Source organism: Myotis daubentonii, chromosome 5, assembly GCF_963259705.1.
Source record: "Myotis daubentonii chromosome 5, mMyoDau2.1, whole genome shotgun sequence".
Lineage (NCBI taxonomy): Eukaryota > Metazoa > Chordata > Mammalia > Chiroptera > Vespertilionidae > Myotis > Myotis daubentonii.
Window position 1 is genome coordinate 55,669,578 of NC_081844.1, and position 22,340 is coordinate 55,691,917.

General features: G+C 37.6%; 1 protein-coding gene and 1 pseudogene across 10 annotated transcripts in view; one reads left to right on the top strand and one right to left on the bottom strand.

The window, feature by feature from the left end:
* Positions 1-22,340, top strand: part of LRBA (LPS responsive beige-like anchor protein) — a 593,124-nt gene that overhangs the window by 288,958 nt on the left and 281,826 nt on the right. The gene's annotated exons all lie outside the window — the stretch shown is intronic.
* Positions 6,170-7,281, bottom strand: LOC132234418 (nucleolin-like; annotated as a pseudogene).

Genomic DNA, 22,340 nt, shown 5'->3' on the forward strand with positions numbered 1-22,340 from the left:
GATGCCATTTAAATGATGGTAGAAGGGTTTAGGCAGCAAATCCAGAATGAAAAAAATCTATAGGATAAACAACTCAGTTTGTTCAACAAATAGATGTCCAAAACCATAAAAATAAGGGCGTTAAGAAATATTTTAACGGGCACTGTATATGAATCTTATTTGGTTCCTGATTTAAACACACCAACTGTAAATAAATAAAAACAAAAAACAGGGAAATTGAATATTGATTTGATATTTAATATAGTAAGATAGTTTATCCAAAATATAGATGTGAAAATAGTAATGGGTCTGGGGAGTCCTCAATTCATCCGAAATATAGATGTGAAAATGGTAATGGGTCTGGGGAGTCCTCAGCTAAAAGGAAAGAGCCATCCCTGAGAGCTTCTGCATGATGTGTCATTTGTAAATGTGGCCTTACTATTCGGTTTTACCTGCTAAAGAATAAAATGGCCCAGGAAATTCCATTTGTTGTGGTAACATCCTTTTTGTTCCAGTATTCATTCACTTAGCTTCTTGATTAGTGCTTGGTACTATGATATTGTTAGAAACAAGACAAAAGTGGTGTAGGCCATCATATAAATATTAGATACAAAATCAATAATTACTTAAATTATTTTTAAAATCTGTATAATGGGAATTGCTATAAAAACCAATCAGGGAATGAACTGTGTGGTGACACTTGAAGACCCAGAACCTAAAAGTGAATAGTATAAGTTAATCACCAAATATATATTTTCCTTTTCCCCCAAAAGTTCTTCAATAAGTATTTCAGTACCTACTTATTCCAGGTACTCTGGTGTTGGGGATTCAGTGTTTAATAGAATCGTCATGCCTCCATCTCTGTGAAACCTGCAGTGAGTGGGATATTCTAGTACTGTACCTCTGTGAATTTGTAGCAGGACCCTAAGCTGGCTTCACAACACATAGTGTTTTTCATTTTGTGATAGAATCTGTAATTGTATCAATGAGAATTTGATATTTTATTATTTACTAGAGGCCATGTGCATGACATTCATGCACGGGGGGGCGGGGGTGCGGCGCGGTCCTGCACCCTCTTGCAGTCCAGGGTTGCTGGGGTCCAACCCCAGCAGGTCTAGGGGTCCCCAAAGGTGTGGACGGAGTCAGCAAAGAAGGAATGACACGAAGACATCATTCAGTTGATCAGCAGCCTAGCCAGGATCTCTAGCCAGGATCTGTGTCCATGTTCTCTTGCTAGGTTCTCCAGCCAGGTTCTCCAGGTTCTCCAGCCAGGTTCTGTAGCCATGTTCCCTTGCTAGGTTCTCCAGCCAGGTTCAGTCACCAGGTTCTAGTCAGGTTCTCTTGCCATGTTCTATCCAGGTTCTGTAGCCAGGTTCTGTCTCTAGGTTCTTCAGCCAGGTTCTCTCGCTAGGTTCTGTCTCTAGGTTCTGTTGCCAGTTTCTGTCCAGGATCTTTTGCCATGTTCTCTCACTAGGTTCTGTCTCTAGGTTCTGTCTCCAGTTTCTGTCCAGGATCTTTTGCCATGTTCTCTCCAGCAAAGTTCTTCTGTCTCTAGGTTCTGTGTAGGTTCTGTGTCTAGTTCTGTGTCTAGTTCTGTGTCCTGTTGTCTTTTTACATCTGTATTTATACCAGTTGATTCAATCCTATCAATCTCTATTCCAAAGGTTAGGGCGTTTCTTATCTCCAATCCAGGGAGTAAAGATTATGTAGCTTAAGCATGATTGTTCGTAGTTAAAGTGATTAATTACCCGCCTGGCACTTAGTTAAGGGGTTTTATTCCCTCCCTAACTTCAGGGGAAAATCCCTACCTGGGGAAACAACCTTTCTCAGAGAGGTGACCTTGGTTAAAACACATAGTGCCAAGAAGGTGAGCAAACATATTAAGAACAGTATGCCATATATGCCAGGTCCCTTGAAACAGCAAGGATGGACCGGCTCCCGGCACAGGATATCCTCCTGCCAGCTTAGGCCTGCTGCTGTGGAGGCTAGAGAGGCTCCCGCCACTGCCGCTGCACTTGCCAGCTGTGAGCCCGGCTTCTGGCTAAGTGGTGTGCCCCCTGTGGGAGCACACTGACCACCAGGGGGCAGCTCCTGCGTTGAGCACCTGTCCCCTGATGGTCAGTGCATGTCATAGCAACCGGTCATTCTGCTGTTTGGTCGATTTGCATATTAGCCTTTTATTATATAGGAGGATTGATTCCATAATAAAGTATATACTAAACATGTGCTTTACAGTTTATTTATTAGCACATAATTTTTAGCATTTCAGTCAACTTTTGCCATTAAAATTTAATTGCAAGTAATAAGAATTGCTTGTTAATAGGCTGTAGATAATTAGGGAGCTATTTGCATTCTCTCCCCACAAATTTTGTTAGTATTCTGAGCTTCATTTAATTCATAACTTTATCTCATGAGGATTAGTTCATCCCATTTAGTCACAGTAATAATAGACATGATGTTTTTTCCTCTTTAGTCCTCTCCCAGAGTTCTAATGATTCTTTGGAAAGATTATAACATTGATTCGTTTTATTTGTTGTAGGTAGAGATGGAATATTTTTCTTGGCCTTTTACTCTAATGAAGTAAAATATTGTGACAGTGATATTCATGGCAGTTAATTTTAGTTTTGCTAATAAAAATTTTTCTTTTTGATATTTTAATATAAACTTCAATTCAAATATTAATAGGTTACTATCTGACCAGACACTTTTATAGAAAAGTTCTAGCATGAGTGAGTTTGTACAATTTAAGCATTTTATTATTATCCATTTGCTGACTCTATAGCTGTATTTAAAAATAAGGTATTTACAATGCTCTTGAGTTTCTGTATGAGATTCTTACTGTATTTAGTTACTTAATATATATTTCTTTCCTTGTTTTCTGGAAACAAATATCATCCATAATTTGTAATGTTTTTTTGGACTCACACCCCAAATCTGCTTGGGGATGTTAGGAAAAAGAATTATTATATGGCATATTACATTTAGTAGATGTCCATTTCTTAATATTAATAGACCTAAAAAGGGAAGCATGTGCCCAAATTTATATTTCTTTTTTTTTTTTGTCCTCCCCCTGTCCCCCCTCCCCCAGGCTTACGCTGTTTTGGCTAGCTCACTAACTTCATAAAGGCTTTAAAGTCAGAAAGTTCAGATTTCTATGTATTTTGGCTTAGGGACTTTGGCCTAGTGATATAACATCACTAAGCCTTGGTCAGTGAAAACAATATCTGTTCTAAAGAAATGTTGTGAATATAAAATAGCCTAGCACATGGAAAGTGCCTTGCACAGTGCTGGCAAATAGAATGTGCTCAGAGTAAATTGTTACTGTTACTACATTTAAACATAACCTGTTACCTATGATATAGTTTCACACACTTTTTATTTGTAGAGCTCTGCCTTTGGTTTCCATAAAGTGACACACATTTATATATTTGTAAACATTTAGAGTGATGTTTTATCTTGGAATAATCATTTATTAAGTTAAAAAAAACTTGGAGTATTTGTTAGTCTATGTAGTTTTCTTAATTTCTGAGCCTCTATTGTAACATGTATTAGATTAAGATAACTCATAAAAGCTGTTAAGGTTACGTGATATATGTAGGTGTCCAGACAATACCCTATCCTTCCAGGGGCCATTTAGAAGTGTGTGGGGGTATTTTTGGTTGTCACAATGACATTTGTTGGAGCCGAATATTCTTAAAACAGTTTTCAGGGCAAGGAATTCTTCTCCCTACCAAATGCCAATAGTATTCCTTTGAGAAAGACTCCTGGATGGTCTCTTTCCTTCCTTCACAGTCAGGTTTTTCAGAGTTTTGAACTTTCCACTTGCTCATCCTACTTATTTTCCTGCTTATTGTAATCCTTAAAAAAACTGCTTTGGCAGAAGTCCGGTGACCTCTTCAATGTCAAACGTGTAGTACAGTGTTTTGTTTATTTATGACATTTGTTGAGGTGGATCATTCCTGTCTGAAGTTGTTTTTTTCTACTGACGTCTGCAACGTACTCTTCCTTTGTTTCTCACCTACTTTATGATGCTTTCTCCTCAGTTATCTTCATTTCCCAAATTTGTGTGGCAATGATGATCTCACTTATTTTAATAGAACAGAAAGTATATAAAAGGTTGTTATTACTTGAGATCCAAACAGTGTTATTGAAATGACTTTAAGTTTCTATAAGGGCTGTTTTGTCTTATAATTTAGGTTGAATTTATTAAGAAATGTTATCAAGTATACAGCAAAAACTAATGTCTAAAACTATTCAGTATTTGATAGTAATGGTCAAATGTGGTTTTTCTTATTTAGAAAAAAATTTGGTCTCAATCATAATCTAAAAAAATGACAAATTTGACTACTCTAAGCTTTCAAATTGCTGTGTGCTGGGGCAAATTAGTATATTCAGAGTGTATTTCTGACAAAAAATTTATGTCACTAATGAAGGTTAGGTCTATGAAAGTGAATGAAGTTCACCATTGACAATCTTGTTTCAGTAATACATATAAATTAAAATTTTTTTTTTTGCAAAGTATGTGCTAATGAATAATAAAATAAGTAACCATAATCTTAACATATCTTTCATTTTCACAAGCTTTGTAAATTTGTCTGACTTAACTTTCTCTGCTTCATACATTTTTCCACATTAGTTGTAACACATCTTAGCAGATTCCACTTCAGCTTGTATTAAATTACTCTTTTCTCAATTCCTCCATATCATTGTTCCATGCAGACTATTCATAGAGGGTAATTCTTCAGTCACTTTAAAATTGTCATTGACTCCTTGAATAAACACAACTGAGCATATAGGTTATATCTGTGGACTCTTAGAGAGCCAAGGAAACAACATGAATTATTTGCCTTGTTTTTTAATTGTCTACTGGTGTTTCTCCTAAACATTCTCAATTCCTTGAACAGCTGCTCTCACTGAAAGGCTAATACGTATTCTTAAACAAGTTTATTTTCTCTGAAATTAATTCTGTGACTTTCAAATCAAATTTCATTTAATTAACTCACCATGTATAAATGGCTTTCCTCGGTTGCTTTAACAAAGGCACTCAGAAACTTACTTTGGTTATAGCCTCATTTTCATATTTTATTTATGTGAGGGGATTCTTTTGTAATGAGATACTTTGTTTTAAATTTCCTGTTTTTTGTTTTTTTTTCTGACTTGCTTTCCTGTGCTTTGGCAATGTTATATATACTAAGTTCTTTCGTAATATTGATGTATATTATTTTCTTTTATCATAGCTATAGAGGCATTGAATAATAAATAAAATGTTTTGTTACTTAATTTTAAAACAAAGTAGTCCACACTCTACTGAACTCCTAAAAGCATGACATTCAAAGTCTACTTTTCTATTCTTGTTTAGATATGATGGGCACACAGTGGTAATAAAAAATAAAAATAAAAAGGTATTATGGTCACATCTGTGACACTGCCAAGTTAAAACTGGATCACTGTGATTAATAGTGTGACTAGAGGCAGACACAGGCAAGGCATAAACGAATCAGCATGCCCATGTTCCAATACAACTTTGTTCATGGGAACTTGGATTTGAATTTCATGTCATGAAATCATCACCATAATCTTTTCAGTGATTTAAAATATTTAAAGCCATTATTAGCTCACAGGCTGTGTAAAAAGTTTGCTGACCCCTGTCTTAGTCTGCGAACTGGTCTCACCAATGCTACTTTTATACCTATAATATACCATATCACAGCTGAACGATCTTTTTTTTAAACCAGAGTTTAGGACTTAATTAGTCCCAAAGCTACTGAAGTAAAATTCCTCCACACCCCCAATAAACACACACACACACACACACACACACACACACACAATTTGTAGGAAAAAAATGATTTTGTACTTAGGAAGAAACAATATAAATTCAAAACTTACAGATAAGGTTTAGCTCTATCATTCATCACTTTAAAAAGTTTATATGAACAGCCAGTCAAAACCAACAGGGTATCTCCCTTGAAAGTTATTTATGTGGATTTTCAAGTAGACCACAGGACTGTGTAGTGTCATGGAATGTCCTTAGAAGGCTCTGTCATTGATCAGGTGAAAACCCCAGAATCCTTTCTTTCAAATGGAAGAGGGAAAGACAACAAATAAAAGAAACTATTCAAACTTCATCTTTTTTTTTTGGTGATTTATGGTCTCTCCCTCCTCCTCTTCCTCCTGCTCCTCTTCCTCCTCAGAAGCCTGCTTGACCTCAAAAACCTCTCTGGTCTCTGCCACCAAATCTACCTCAGCCTCCAAAACCACCTCTGTCTCTGCTGCAGTCCCTGAAGCCACCTTCACCTTTAGGTTGGACAAGTCCAAAGTAACTTGGTTTCCTTCAATTTCACCATCTTCCATGGCCTGCTTGGTGGCTTGGGCATCTTGCTCACTGTTGAAGTTTTCAAAACAAGCCCTTTGGAAGATGCAGTCTCCCTGTCGGTGACTATCCTTGCCTGAACAGAGCCCTCTAATAACCCCTTTGATGTCATTTCTGTAGTCTCTCCAGACAGACCTGTGACATACAGAGTTTTGGATGGGTGTCTTCTTGCATTCGGTGATTCCCTGGGTCCTTGCAGTTCCAATCTGATTGCTCTGCTCTCAATTTATCTTTAGCATATTCAAGTGAAGCAATTCTATGAATGCATACATACCCTTTAGATTTGCCATTTTAGTTCTGGGGCACTTGGATAAAAGTACCTTCTCACCTACTTCCTGAAGAGATTTTTTGACTGCTCTGTAGAACATGCTGCTTAAAACCAAAGATTTTATTTACCACTCCAAGTGCTGTCTTTCCACTTCTATGGTCTTGACTTTTCTCTCATGTATAATGGACTGCACGTCTGTCCCTGTCCCCTGCTTTTCTTCCAAGGTTCTCTATATCAGCTCCATCTTAATTTCAACATAAGCCATCCCTTTACTTTTCCATCCCTGCTATTAATCCGATCTCCATAACATCTTTAAACACTTCTTTATTTCATCCTGAGTAACTTTAAAGTTTTATCCAAAAATGTTCTTGCATCTGGATCGTTTTTTGTTGTTGTTTTTTGTTTTGTTTTTACTGTATTTTCCCTTTCTTTTTTCTAGTATAATTTCATTGCCCAAGGTTTTTTGTCAGGTCCTTAGCAGATTTAAAATCCACATAGCCAAGCTTTCTAGACCAATTCTGACATCCACAGCAGCAAGATCATTTTTAGCAAAAATGTCACTGATACCTGTTTTTAATTCAGCAGCCAATTTGCTGAAGTTCAGGTTTCCAACAAAGAGATTGAAAGCTGTAGTTTGTTCTTTAGTTGGTTCTTTGTCCATGTGACCATTTATTTGAAGTGATTTGACCACAAAAGATTAATTTTGATGATATTTGATACTTTGTGTCCATTGAATTTGATGGAAATATTTTTCTGTATGTTTTATGTAAAGTAAAATGGGAAAACAATAACAGAGAATTGATCTGTGTTTTAATTTTGCCTTGTGTATTCTGCCATGTTTTAAGTAGTCCTTCATTTAGTTATAATCTTTAACTTGGGATTTATTTTGAAAAAGCAGCATTTATTTACCATTAATATATTTCTGTATAGTCCCCAAGTTATTTGTCTGCTGCATCGATTTCACATGTTACCATATAACTTTGAAAATGAAATATATAAAATTCAAAACATAATGTTACTTTATGGAGAAAGTTTTCCTTTATTCTCTCTTAGCTTCCCAGGCCAGGAACCTGATAAACCAACCTGATAAAGACATTTACAGGAGAAAAGCATACAGATTTACTTAATATAAATGTTCTGGGAGCCTACATAAGGAAATGCAGACTTGAAGAAACAGACCTGTACTTTTATGCTAGGTTTGATGAAGAGTGACCAGTTGTGTCAAAATATGATAGGTTAAAGGAGTATGAGGCAATTGTAATAAACTGGGGGAAACTTAGCAAGGCCTGTTTGTTAGGATTCTCTTGGGGTCCCTTTGTCTTTGGAGATAAGGGTGCTCCTTTCCTCTGGGAATAGAGAGGATGCCTCTTGCATGGGGGTTTTATGCCTGTTTTAGGGAGGAAAGGAGTGGAGGGGAGGATGATTAGAATGACCCCCTGCTTCTGCCATTTTCTGAAACACCTTCAGCTTAAAATATTCAGTATTCCAGGCTGCTATATTTTTGGGTAGGGTGACCTGAATTTCATCATTTTCATAAGAGAAAAACAACCACTTTTACAAACTTATCTTTTTGTTTCTTTATTTGGTGGTCCCATATTTTATAACTACATTGCTTTCTCCAACCTTCAATTCTCTAGCTTTTTCTTCATGAAAAATACTATGCAGAAATAACAAGCAAAACCAAATAATAAAACTAACTTTGAATTGCATGCAGAATTTACATATAAATATGTTCCTTGTGCTTTGAAATTGTTCCTTGGTGCTTTTAGTGTCAAAGTGAGATTTTATTTTTACAGCATATTTATTTTATTAATAAAAATGTCTGGGGCAATTTTAGTTTTTTTTTAACTTAGAGTTATAAATATTTGCATTAAAATATGACAGTGTCTGCTGAAACCGGTTTGGCTCAGTGGATAGAGCGTTGGCCTGCGGTCTGAAAGGTCCCAGGTTCGATTCCGGTCAAGGGCATGTACCTGGGTTGCGGGCATATCCCCAGTAGATGTGCAGGAGGCAGCTGATCGATGTTTCTCTCTCATCGATGTTTCTAACTCTCTATCTCTCTCCCTTCCTCTCTGTAAAAAATCAATAAAATATATTTTAAAAAAATAAAAATTAAAAAATAAAATATAACAGTGTCAGGAAATTTTAAAAAAATGAATCATGTTTACATAGCAAAAACCATCTAGTGTACAAGTAGATAAACATTGATATTAACCTTTATTCCTAAAAGGAACTAATACCCTAATGCCTCACTTAACTCTGTACCTTCAGAATGATTTGCTTGATCTGATAAATTATGCAGTCTTGCATTTTTGACCTCATAACCCTTTTGAATTTACTTAAATTGACTCTTAATATTTGCCACATTACAGCATAATGACGGTGACTTATTCTTGTACTTTTAAACTTGCTTTTTTTCATTATGCATATAAAGAAGAACATAACAGGATAAGGCAAAAGTAGGTTTACAATTGTTCATGTGGAACAAGTAGGTTTACTGTTCATATGGAAAATAATACAATAATTAATAAAAACTAATACAAGAATGAACTCTGTTTCATGTACTCACAACTGTAAACCTACTTTTACCCCACCCTGGATAATGGTACTGATTGATAGGGCGTGATGTTTAAATAGTTTCATTTGAACTTGAGCATTGAGGAGCTAGATTTAAAAATGTATATATGTGTGTGTGTGTGTGTGTGTGTGTGTGTGTGTGTGTGTGTATCTCCTATATGATAAAAGGCTAATATGCAAATAGACTGAATGGCAGAACAACTGGTTGCTATGTTGCGCACTAACCACCAGGGGGCAGACACTCAGCAGCAGACACTCAGCACAGGAGCTGCTCCCAGCCCGCAGGCCTCAGGCCAGCCATGGCAGGTGCCAGCAGGGGCCCCTCAATCGCTCCGCCAGTTGCCCCACAGATTAGCCCTGATTGCCGGCCAGGCCTAGGGACCCTACCTGTGCACAAATAATGTGCACCAAGTCACACACACACACACACACACACACACACACACACACACACACACGTATATGGATATGTTTTGCTGCAAAGGAAAAGAAGAAGGCAAACAAAGGTTTATTTACAAATTTATTTTCCTGTTGTGTGAAAAACGTGTTGTTTCTGTTTAAAAAGTAAATGAATATCAAGTCTAGCCATATTATTCTGTGATAATATATTGAAGAAAGTAATAATTTTTGTGGAATGAGTTGAATTTTGTTTTGTGAATATTTAGATACTTGTGGCCTATTTCTAAAATTTTGGTAAAGAAAGAATTTGAGAAAACTCAAAAATTATTAAATATCCACTAACTCAAGAAGTACAAGTATTGATTAAGGACCAGTGATAAAAAAAAAAAAATTACTCAGCCCTAACTGGTTTAGCTCAATGGATAGCGCGTCAGCCTGATGACTGAAAGGTCCCAGGTTCGATTCTGGTCAAGGGCATGTACCTTGGTTGTGGGCGCATCCCCAGTAGGAGGTGTGCAAGAGGCAGCTGATTGATGTTTCTCTCTCATCGATGTTTCTAAGTCTCTATCCCTCTCCCTTCCTCTCTGTAAAAAGTCAATAAAATATATTTTAAAAAATTACTCATTTGGGGCATAGAAACGTATTATTGCATTTGAGAATATTGTGGTTTAATGGGAAAGTCATATCTATAATTAATTATATTGCAATGGAACTTCTATGCCAAAGGACTTGAAGGTGTGCTTTCAGGCTTCTATGAAGCAGAATGTGGACCTGGGGAGGTATTATAGGAGTGTTACATTTCACATAGTACATGAAGTCCCAACAGACCAAAAATGGGATAGGAATAGTGATGGGAAGTTATGTCAGACAGGGAATAGGTTATGCAAAGAACTGCCGTGAAAGGATATTTAAATCTTGAGGAAGTCAGAAAGAAAGCATGATTTCAACTAAGTACATGTGGTACAGAGTAGTTGTAGATAAATCTAGAAACAGATTAAATCAGATCATAAGAGGTTCTAAATAGTATTGTGGAGAATTTGGACATTTTGTGAAGGAGAATAGGAATGTAGAGAAATAGTTTGTATTGTGGATAATAGTATTTTTAAAGGAAAAGCAATAACATTTTTGCCAATATGAAAATTATTTCAGAGGGAAGGTTCAAATGATGGATACTACTTAGGAGGGTTTCAAAAGATTTCAGAGGGCTGGTAGCAGGGGTATAAATTATGGCAATGCCAGTGGCTATGGTGAGAAAGGGACAGATTTAGGAGGTAGCATAATGTAGTGGTTTTCTATCCTTTCAAACTTAGCACCTTTTATATAGCAAATACTTTGCATTTCTCCCTTATTTATGAATTTTATTTTCAAACAATAAATAGACATTTCCTGTATAAATAATATTAAATGATATTTTCAACTTACAATAGGTTTATCAGGGTGTAACCCCATTGTAATTTGAGGAGCATCTGAATTGTATGATTGCATGTATATGAAATTTCTAGAAAATTAAAAGAAGTAAAAAGCAGATTATTATGTATCTGGATTGAGGCTAGGAGCAGAGACTGATCTCAGGTGGACACAAAGGAACTTTTTGGGTGATGGAAGCATTTCAAAACTGGATTACAGTGGTGATTGTACAAGTACATGGATATATCCCAAATCTCCGAACAGTACGTTTAGAAATAAATTAAACAAACAGACAAAAAGTTTCTTGTTCTTTGTCTCCTATGATTCAGGAACATCCTACCTGTCAGCTAACATGCATCATCCACCAACAAACTCTCAGTTTAGATCTTAGCTCCTATAGGTAATTTGGATCATAGCAGTTACACAACTGTTTTATAATTGCATATTTTTACCCTTCTAAATGATTGGGTCTATGTTCTTTGGAGCTAATCGTCTTAGTCACTAACTGTTAGCATTTGATCTTAGGCCATTCTTTTTCTCACCTAGTATCCTCTCATTCTGTGATCTCATTCATGCTTATAGTTCTAACTGCCCATATGAGTGAACTCAGAAATGTATATACCCAATCAAGATCTCTTTTGAACTCTAATTAGTATATCTAAATGCTTACTTGCTATAGTTTAGCAATTAAGAACACAGAACCTAAAGTGAGATATCTTCAAATTGTAGGTTTGCCAGTTACTAGATGTGAACTCTTGGAGAAGACAGTTAAAATCTTTGTACTTCAGTTACCTCATCTGTGAAATGAGAATAATAATAACAGTACCTAACTCATAAGATTATTGTGAAGATTACACAATATAATATTTATAAAGTGTTTTTTACAGTCTCTGGCATATAGTAAGTATTTTTGTTTACTATCACAATAATGTAAACTCAATGAAGGTAATGATTTTCATTCAGAAGATCACTGCCTAAGCTCCAGATATTTAAATAATGACTGACACATTTTAAGTACTCAATAAATATTTTTTAATAAATCTATCTTAAATTCAACATAGTCAGAACCAAATTATTAACCTTCATCCCTAACTAGTCTTCTTCAATTCTAGTGTTGTTTGTTTCTGTGACTGTTACCTTAATTCATCCACTTATGCTATCCTACATAACGTGTTCTACACACTGAATTCAGAGGGTTTTTAAAGCATAAAACTGATCATTTTTCTCATTCCTTCCTTTATAAAACCTTATGGTTCTCCATTCCTCTTTAGATAAAGGTGAAACTCTCCATGTGGCCATAAGACTTATTTCTTCATGGTGTGGTTATTATCAGCATCTCCACAAACCACGGTCTCCCTTGTTATCCACTGTCCAGCTACATGCCTTTCTTTACTTGTACTCATTATGCTTCCTTTTAAGACTTTTGCACACGCTGTTCCTCCTACCTGGATAAGACTTCCTTCCCATCTTCATCTAGTCCTACTCATTCTTCAAATTTCAATTCAGTTGTTACTCCCAAGAAATCTTTCCTGAGCTCCTTATCTAGGTTAACCATACCTAATTTAAAGCATTATACTACAGTTCTTCCCTTCTTTATAATCATTGCCACAAAAGTAGTTTTATAACTGGTAGCATTAATAGCAGCCTGTCCCTTTGAATTATGTGGACTGAGAAAAAGTCTACCTTTGTTTAATATGGATAGTGACAGGCACATAGCAGGAACTGAAGAAGTATTAAATGAATAAGATAAAATTAAAGTATAATGTCCTTTTCCTTTCTATTCCATTTCTTAGCAGTTTAGTACAAAAGACATTAGGTGGGCTGAGTATGGTAGATATCCACAATGATAAGGGCCAGCAGGGAGGCAGCACCAGGCAGGATAAGGAGGCTATCTTTTTAGAGGGGGTGGCTCAACATAGATTAGAGCCTAATCAGGGAAAGGAGAATGTCCACACTGCGCTATGGTCACATGGAAGTAGGGTGTAGGATATCGAAGTCTGAACAGAATGAGGAGGATGTCTGTGTCAGTGATCCAACACAGGATGTTGAAGCAAGAGTCGGGTGAGGAGTTGTCCATATAGTGAGCAGACTGGTGCATGATGTTGGAGCCTGAGTGATGTGTGGAAAGCATCCATGCAGAGCAGCACTGGCTTAGCACTGAATGATGAGCCCTTGTGAGTTGAATAGGTCATGCCTATGTGTGAGAGGCTGTGGTGGTGAGAGAGTTTGGTTATGTTCTCAGTGATCAAATAAGTAAATATGTTAAGAATAGTAGTCAGGTTTCTCTCTGCTAAATAAGGGAATTGCAAATAGGAAAGTCAGAAATGAACCCATGGCTCATTCTTGGTTTTGGTGTTTATCTGTCTGTCTATCTATCTGTCTATCATCTATCTATCTATCTATCTATCTATCTATCTATCTATCTATCTATCATCTATCATCTATCCTATGTAATAAAAGGGTAATATGCAAATAGGCTGAACAGCGGAATGACCATCCAGACGACCATCCGGATGACCATCCAGACGAACATCTGGGACAGTGCTATGACACTCTTTGGTGCCAGGCCAGCCAAGGTGGGTGCGATGCTATTGGTCAGGGGCCCAGCCATTGCCCCATGACTGCCCCACAGAGGGAGGCCCAGGCCACTAGCCAGTGGGGTGGTCAACCGGGGGCTCCATGAACGCCCCAAAGAGAGAGGCCCACTCACTGACCAGCAGGCTGCAGTGGGTGGGTGGGGCCTCCCTCTGTGAGGGAAGCCCAGGTCCCCTGTGCCGGTGGCTGGAGGGAAACCCTGGGTCCTAGGTGCCAAAGGAAGGAAGGCCTACTCTTGCATGAATATCGTGCACCAGGCCTCTAGTATATCTATATATGTATATACACTGAAATAAATATCTTCTTTCTTTGGACTCAGTATAGCACATCTTCTCAATCTAAGTTCTGTACTATCCACCTTCTTACCCTACTTATCCTCTATAGGGGGGTCTGTAGCACCCTGGTGGAGTCCTATCCGTCCTGAGTGTGGGGGTTCTCAATGGGGGGGGGGGGGACTTACCTAGGAGAATCCTGTTCCAGGGGTTCCCAAAGGTGTGGACAGAGTCGGCGAAGACTATCCACCTTCTTCCTACGGTGGAGTCCGATCCATCCTGAGTGTGGGGCGCTTACCTAGGGGTCCCTGTTCGGGCGCCAGATGCTGGGGTCCAGCCCCAGCAGGTCCATGGGTCCCCAAAGGTGTGGACGGAGTCGGCGAATAAGAAATGACACAGAGGCAGCATTCAGTTGATCAGCATGGTTGGGTTCTCGTGCCTGGTTCTATTGCCAGGTTCTGTAGGTTCTCCAGCCAGGTTCTGTAGCCATGTTCCCTCGCTAGGTTCTCCAGCCAGGTTCAGTCACCAGGTTCTAGTCAGGTTCTCTTGCCATGTTCTATCTAGGTTCTGTAGCCAGATTCTGTCTCTAGGTTCTTCAGCCAGGTTCTCTTGCTAGGTTCTGTCTCTAGGTTCTGTGTCCAGTTTCTGTCCAGGATCTTTTGCCATGTTCTCTCCAGCAAAGTTCTTCTGTCTCTAGGTTCTGTGTAGGTTCTGTGTCTAGGTTCTGTGTCTAGGTTCTGTGTGTAGGTTCTGTCTTCTAAGTTCTGTCTTGTTACATCTGTATTTATACCAGTTGATTCCAATCCTATCAATCTCTATTCCATAGGTTAGGGCGTTTCTTATCTCCATTCCAGGGAGTAAAGATTATGTAGCTTAAGCATGATTGTTCGTAGTTAAAGTGATTAATTACCCGCCTGGCACTTAGTTAAGAGCTTTTATTCCCTCCCTAACTTCAGGGGAAAATCCCTTCCTGGGGAAACCACCTTTCTCAGAGACCTTGGTTAAAACACGTAGTGCCAAGAAGGTGAGCAAACATATTAAGAACAGTATGCCATATATGCCAGGTCCCTTGAAACAGCAAGCATGGACCGGCTCCCGGCAGATAGGTATAGAAATGTGAGTGTGTTTATACTTAGATAATTTCCTAGGTCTCTCCACTGAGAGTGCCAGGGAGAAGTATCATACCAATAGCAGTAAAATTCCTGCCACTTGAGCCCTGATCTTGATTTTGAAACAAGATTCCCCACTGAAACTAGGGCTTTGTGGAGTAATGGTTACTTCCAGGACTATGGGAAGAAAACTGGAAAATGAGCCTGCAATACCTTGTTATGATAGAAAGTAAAAAGAAGTGCTCAAAGAATGCTGGAGACATGTCCGAAGGAAAAAGAGTTCATTTGAAAACACTCTTACTGTTTATATCAGTGGAGGTTTTAACACCAAAATAAATAATGATAGTAATAGATTACAACCCACTGAATAAATCAAGAAACCAAAAATCCACATCATTTGATGACATCCCTGCCAAATAGGCCTAACCTGAGTCTAATACTGTTGAAACATTAGAGAAACCCAAATTGAGGGACATTCTGCAAAACTAACCTGTAATATTTTAAAATGTCAAGGATTTGCTATTTCAGAAAAGACTAAGGGGCTTTCTTTCAGATTGAAGGGGAATAAAGAGATATGGTAATTACATGCAAGGCATGATTCTGAGCTGGAGATCATCAGGGCAATTAATAAAACTTGCATGGTGGTTGAGAATTATAGGTTGTCTTGTATCAGTTTTACTTTCCTGTCTTTGACAGATATATAATTACTAGAGGCCTGGTGCATGAATTCATGCAAGGGTGGGGTTTCTCTGCATGGCCTGCGGGGATTGGGCTGAAACTGGCAATCTAACTCCGCTCGCTGCTTCTGCTCATCCTGGCCTTGATGTGCCTGCTGTGGGCTCTCACCCAGTCAGTCCTGATTGGGAGAGGCCCGCGATGCTGTAGCTGCACTCGCCAGCCATGAGCCCCGCATCTGGCGCTCGTCTAAGGGGTGTAGAAGGGGTTGGGACGCGATTGGCCTTCTGGGTGGGTGGTGGGACTCTTGCCAGCCGGAGATCTGGATCCGTCCTGCTGACATTCACGCCAGTTGTCAGAAGTCTTCTGGCAGCCGCGCTTTTATATCGTTTTTTCCTTGTGGATCGTCTAGGGAGGGGAAGCAACTGCAGTGCCCAAGGCCAACTTCCAGAAGACTGGCGGTGCTGTCGCGATTGTGCCAGTGGCACCGGTCCATCGGTGCCTGGCCCATTCTCCGTAGATTAGACTTGCACTCCTACTGAGGGAGTGAGTTGCTACTGCCGGACTGGTGGGCCGCCGGGATGGGTTGGTCAGCTGAGCGGCGCTCCCCCTGTGGGAGCGCACTGACCACCAGGGGGCAGCTCCTGTGTTTAGCATCTGCCCCCCTGGTGGTCAGTGCATGTCATAGCAACTGGTCGTTCAGTTGTTTGGTTGCTTAGGCTTTTATATATATATATTTACTAGTGGCCCAGTGCACAAAATTTGTGCACGGGGGGGGGGGGGGATGGATATCCCTCAGCCCGGCCTGTACCCTCTCGCAATCTGGGACTGCTGGCTCCTAACCGCTCACCTGCCTGCCTGCCCAATTGCCCCTAACTACTCTGCCTGCCAGCCTGCTCACCCCCAACTTGCCCCCCTTCCAGCCTTCTTGCCCCCAACTGCCCCTTCCCACCAGCCTGATCACGCCCAATTGCCCTCCCCTGCCGGCCTCATGGCCCCCAATTGCCCTCTCCTGCTGGCCTCATGGGCCTTAACTTCCCTCCCCTGCTGGCCTCATGGCCCCCAACTGCCTTCTCTGGCCAGCCTGATTACCCCCAAATGCCCTCCCCTACAAGCCTCATGGCCCCCAAATACCCTCCCTTGCCGGGCTCATGGCCCCTAACTGCCCTCCTCAGCTGGTCTGATGGTCCCCAACTGCCCTCCCTGGCCAGTCTCCAGGAAGGTCTCCCAGTCTAATTAGCGTATTACCCTTTTATTAGTCTAGATATAGATATATGACAAAGTCCTTCTTTACAGGAACTACACACTAACGTATTGGGGACTGATTTGGCATCATGTTGGCAACGTTTTTAATATACTTGTAACTTTTCTGTAAATTTGAGATGTTTCCAAAACAAAAATAAAATAAGATATGGCCGTCTTGAGATGAGATCTACAAGTTCATATAGTATATCAACAGGACTTAGAAACTGGAGGTGAGAGAGAAACCCTGGTTGGAAGAAAAGGAGGGACGTTCTGTGTGAGTGAGGCAGAGGGCGAGAGAGGCACAGTGAATAATGATAATAATACAGAGAAAATTAGTTAAAAATGGAAGATACTGTTTTTATTTGGGGGCATATTGATGTTAAGGTGTCTGTGAGTAATCAAAATACAAATGTCATTAGGCAATTGGAAAATGCAGCCTTGTCAGCAGGGTCTGGATTAAAGAGATACTCACATTCATGGGAGTCAGGATGATCTTCCTGGTTTGGCAGAGGTAATTAACAGAGGGCTTTTGGTGGAGCACTGTGGCTGAAGAATACTGCAGGGGAGCCCCAGGACTAATGGTATTCTCAGCCTTTATCTGACATGACTCTACTTGTCTGTTTCTGATGCTCTTCTATTCTGATGGCTCTGTCTCATTCTCTTCCTTAGTTCATTGAACACCTACTCCAAGCCAGGCTCTTTGCCAGACTACTTTGATGTCTCTGGATCTTGCCTTTTCCCAATTCAATGTCTTAGAGTCATTCCAGGAAAATTCTGTTGCTGATATTTTTCTTTATTTTTTAAAAAGTAGTTTTCTTGTCCTAGCTGGTTTGGCTCAGTGGATAGAGCGTTGGCCTATGGACCAAAGGGTTCTGGGTTCAGTTCCGGTCAGGGGCACATCCTGGGATTGCGGGCTCGATCCCCAATAGTGGGTGTACAGGGGGCAGGGAATCTGTGATTCTCTCTCATCTTTGATGTTTCTCTCTCTCTCCCCCTCTCCCCTCCTCTCTGAAAAAAAAAAAAAAGTAGTTTTCTTTTGTGCTCTTAATCTCTTCTAGCACTTGACCACTTTTGTGCAGGTACCTGAGATGAACCTCTCTGGTTCTTACCTCTCATCTAAGCTCCATATGTCTATTTTCAAGAACCTTCTGGATGTTTTCAGGTAGATGTACTTCTGGCCTCTCAAACTCAGCATGTATAAAAGCTAAATTCATCTTCTCTTATAAGCCTTCCTATATTTCCTGGTTTTCTCATGGAATTATCAAAATCTAAGCTTAAAAGCTGAGATTCTATTCAATACTATCCTCTCTATCATATCCTCATCTGTAAGTTTGGCAAAAATTAGTAAAGTCAGTAATGCCCAGTGTTGATTACTGTTAGGAAATAGACACTCTCATACATTCTTGGTGGAAGAGTTGATTGTGAGTATCTTTTGGAGGGCAATATCTATGGAAATTAAACACAATATTTTCTCATCTTAAAACCTCTGCTTAGATACCACTCATTCAGAGGGTCTTGGTGCTTTGCTACAAAAGGAGGAACCCATTTTTTCCTTTAAAAACCAACCTTTTTCTCAGATTGGATGCTCACAACTTCAATTTTCTTAAAAATCGCCCCTAAGATTGTACCTTCTTATTCCAAGAAACAAATCCCTTTTTGTTTGCTACTAATAGTAATGTTAGGCATTACTAGAGATCCCTTTCTCAAGTTCATGAGCCTTATTAATTACTATATGAAGTAAATAGTATTAGCACCTGCCTTTGTTTGCTTTTTTTTAAACCTAAGAGCAAGAATAGTCTAAACACTGAATTCTCTAATACAATTGTGAAAGATTGTCACTATTTCTGTGAGAAATCAAAGATAAAATAAAGCTAAAGAAAATATTTTAAAGACAATTACATTATTTAACAGAGCAAAAACTCTATTCTATTCAAAGATTATTATTAGTTTTAATATTTTTATCAAATGGATACAAAACCCATTGAAACAGTAAGTTAGAAAGCTCAGTTTATAAGTTATTTTGAGGGTGCAGATTTGAGTTTTCATAGCTGATACAGATAGTTTTTAGCAACAAAAATCACATAATGAAGCAAATATTTCTAAACACTTGTTTCTATAGCATATTTCAAAAGTAGTTACATTTTCATTGTTTAAATGCCACCTTTGTGCCAAAGGGATATATTAAATGTATTTATTTTCAAATAGCTGTTATGTAACACATTACTGCCACAGAAAAGTTTAGCAAATTTGGAATGATTATCTTTTTATAAGGAAAATAAGTGCCATTATTCCATTCAACCATAATGTTTTAGTCCTCATGTTATTATAAAGTATGGCAAATATTATACTTAAGAGAGTGAAATCTGTAAACCTGTTTAGCTAGGCATAGTCTACAGTATGTCTCAATAAGCTAAAATTGCACAACACATAAAATACGATTACTGATTCTCAGATTGAATAAAGATGCCAGAATTAAACTATATGTTGAATATTAGTACAGCTTAATTTCTTGTCTTTTTTTACTGCAAGTAAATAAAAATAGAAGTTATACTTTTAACTTCTGGGATACAAATGAATTATCTTACGTATCCCTTGGGTACACATGACATACTGCTTGGATTTTTATACAACACTGTTCTCTCATATTCCTCACTGCAAGTTTGGTAAAGTAGATCACTGCTCAGAGGGATGGGGTGCTATGGAAGTGTTTGGGGTAAGCTGTTGATGTGACCAGATTTTATATTTAATAGATTATTTTCACAGCTCTTTTTGATTATGGATTTGAAGAAGAGAAATATCACCAATAATCAAACCACAGAAAGGTATCACAATAGGCAAGAGATATGATAGTGCTGTGGTAGAAGACATAGATTTAAGATTTTTTAGGAAGAAAAATGTTTGGGGCTTGATTTGTTTGAAGGTTAAGGGGAGAGAGGGATCAAGGATGACACGAAGCCAGACTGAATGGGTGAGTGCATGGATGATGGTCAATATGAGAGAGCTAGGGGATATAACAAAAAAGCGCTGATCTTACAATTTGTGTTTCATTCATTATATGCCTTTTTGAAAAAGAGCTCTTTTGTAATTGGTGGCAATTTTCATATTCTCTATTTTAAAATTGACTATATATATATATACATATATATATATATTAAATATATTTTATTGATTTTTTACAGAGAGGAAGGGAGAGCGATAGAGAGTTAGAAACATCGATTAGAGAGGAACATCGATCAGCTGCCTCCGGCACACCCCCTACTGGGGATGTGCCCGCAACCAAGGTACATGCCCTTGACTGGAATCGAACTTGGGACCCTTCAGTCCACAGGCCGATGCTCTATCCACTGAGCCAAACCGGTTAGGGCAATTGACAAAATATATTTCTAAAAGAACAGTATTGAAAATTTTTTCCACTCCTTTCCTCATTACATTGACATTTTCTTGAACTCTTAAGATTTTGAATGAAGGACTTAAATATACACTTGTATTAATATTGGTTATCCATTAGAATTTAGTGTTAATTATTCAACATGATTTGGGTTTATAAAATGACTTTAACAGTAACTCAAGAAAGAAATAGATAAACCAAGTACATATTTTTGGAAGAGTAGGTTTTGTTGCTCTATAATATGTTAAATAGAAGTAACAGGTTAGGGGAAAGAGGACTCATAATGATCACAGTACTTCATGCCTTTCTTTCAAAACTTTAGCATTTCACACTGAACATTATAAATGACTGTTTTTATTGAGTTGCTTTAAAATGACATATGAAATAATATGTGTTTTGCATGTCCTGTTGTAATGATAAAGGTCATGTAGTATCATTTACATAATCTCTATCCAGAAATGAACTCAGTAATATTCTTGGTATAACATATATATTATCTGAGGTTTAAAACTCTCATTATTCATGAAAGTTAATTTTACAGTGGGTGTGAATGATCTGTCTATGGCTGTTTTTTTTTTCATTCTATAAAATAATATGGAGCAAAGCCTGTTCAAATAAGAGGAAAACCAGTAAAGAGTGATGCATTCGCATGACTCTCTGTATACCCGATTGGATCTTGATTGATGGCAATCATTTGTCTTTGTCAAAAAAGGGAGAAAAATTCAGACATTGAAATAGGAATGCTATCAAACTTTCTACAATGGCAGAAAGATTCTATTAATGTGGCCTTAGAGTATTAACTGTCTCTGTTGGGAAATGATAAAGAACGTTAATTTTTTTTCCTTGAGCATCTTTAAGTATAAAATACATTATTTTGTCTACTGTTGGGATTAAAAGAATACTTTTGATTTATTGGAGATTGGAATTGATGAAAGGGAAAAAAACCTTAAATGATGAAGAAAGCAAATAGATCTTAATTCTTTTAGAATTTTTGTCAGTGAAATAATAAAATTTAGCATAGTGTAATAAAATTCTTACTGCTGCATTTCAATTGATAAAGGGCCTTGAAAGGCTGACTTCTTTGGGATCTCCCCCTACCCCCAAATATTAGAGCAAAAAGACATTCCAGATAATGCTATTTAATATTTTTAAGTCTGTTACATGATCTTGTTTTGATTTGGAGATGGAAAGAGAATGTTTGAACTGTAACATATTAAAGAACAGAATTGGTAAATAGTATCAAGACCAATTCTGACCTTTCATAATTTCTTGCAATAATAAAGATCTCATATATTATTATATAAATATTTTATAGATGATATGCAAGTTAGATATATTTTCTGTTTAATTCTGAATATTTTCTTTTTTAATTATAGTATTTTAGATTATTAATTTGGTCTTAATTTCAAAGTTATATATGAAAATAATTCAAAATAAAATGATATTCTATGAAGAATATTTAAAAAATTAAATAGCCTTGTGTTTATATTAATAATGATTTGACATTTATATAAATTAAAATAGTACTTGTTATATGTCATTTATTATAGATTTCCTTTGTTAGAGTATTTTCGAATATTGTATTGAAGTTTTATTATTTGCGAACTTATTAATTAATGTTAAACATACAGTTAGAATATCACTTTCTATTGTGTTGAACTGAGACCAGTAATGCTGAGCAGCTCCAAACAGTTTGTACCTAGCTTTAAAATGTGCTTTATTTTATTTTTTTCAGACAGATAGGCTTTTTTTAAGGCTAATGTGAGATGAAGATAAATTTGCATTTTTTTCTACAAAACCTTCTGATTGTAACATTTGCTATTTATAATATGTTCTGATAAATGAAAGTTGATTATATATTGTAAATTTTGGCATCTTGATATATGCATTGTTTTAGAAGAAATTAATTTTTAAAAACAAAATTATTATAGCCATCATGTTTTTAAAAGAAAAAATTTTCTTTTATTATCTTTTCAAATAAAATGAATGTCAGTCTCAAATTATATGAACATTAATTTTTTTTTTAACTCTGAGTTTGGGTTTTCATGTTTTT